Source organism: Vulpes lagopus, chromosome X (assembly GCF_018345385.1).
Source record: "Vulpes lagopus strain Blue_001 chromosome X, ASM1834538v1, whole genome shotgun sequence".
Lineage (NCBI taxonomy): Eukaryota > Metazoa > Chordata > Mammalia > Carnivora > Canidae > Vulpes > Vulpes lagopus.
Window position 1 is genome coordinate 92,806,023 of NC_054848.1, and position 1,113 is coordinate 92,807,135.

The following is a 1,113-nucleotide window of genomic DNA, read 5'->3' on the forward strand; positions in this document are numbered from 1 at the left end:
TTTCCTAGGGGAAATACAAAATTATATGTTCCCTCTTTGTAAGGATATGGGGCAAGAAGAGCAAGTTCTAGCCCCCAAAGAAAGGACTTACAAGCAATAAATATTTTACTCCATTCTTATGAGGCCTGCCTTTAAAAAGGAACTATATCCTTAACCCATAAGTGTTTTTCACCATGATAGTGGGTCCTGTAGTTTCTTGCAGCAGAGGGCCCTGGGCTCTTCCTTGAACCTGTACCCTCCATCTATCACTAGCAGTAGTGAGCCAGGGAATGGTTGGCCTTGGCCATTTTGTGCATGTCAAGCTTCTTCTTGCTCACAGGGCCCTGTCTGTGAAAAGCCTCCAGCAGCTTATTTGACAACTTCTCTGGCATCAGCATCCACCAGTGTTTCTTCTCTCTGAACTCAGTAATCATCTGCTTCATGACCAGGAAGCAATGATGCTGATCAGTTAGTGGCACAGGGACTTGGTAGAAATGGCCATCTCTGAAGATGGGTACCAGCCCAATCACAGGCTCATAGTTTTTCAGTGCTTGGCGGAAGATGGTGTAGGTGTTGCGTTGGATGGTTGCCTATTCCTATGCAGAAGCAGCATGGTACTTCTCAAACTCCTTTTTCACAGCTTCTAGAGTCTGCATCATTAGGGATTTGGCTAGTACTTTGTTTCCTTCTTTCATCATCATGTTGGTGAATTTACTGACACTGGGTCTTCAAACAGAGCTTGTTTTTGTCACTATGGCAGGTTTGATAAGCTGTCTTCCTGAGTTCCTGCTCATATTTCTCAGAATGGGTAATTTCTACTATCCTATCTTTATATCCACCCATTCTTTTCCCTATCAACACTGTTCTGCTGTTGGCTCCTTCTAGCAATTTTTTTTTCAATTTTTCATTTTGGTAATTATATTTCCAGTCCTGAAATTTGATTTTTCTTTATGTCTTCTATTTTTTTTACTGGGACACTATATTTGATGGGAACTTTGGGACTTTCTAACTTTTCATTTTTGTCAACCTTTTACACAATTTTTCATTGAAACACTATGATGACTGTCATCCTTGTCACATAATTCTATTCTTTGTGTCTTCTTGTTTTAATCTGATGGTTTTCTTTTCCTCATT

General features: G+C 40.3%; 1 pseudogene; it reads right to left on the bottom strand.

The window, feature by feature from the left end:
• Positions 1-248: 248 nt before the first annotated feature.
• On the bottom strand, positions 249-822 carry LOC121482640 (annotated as a pseudogene).
• Between the last annotated feature and the right edge of the window lie 291 nt (positions 823-1,113).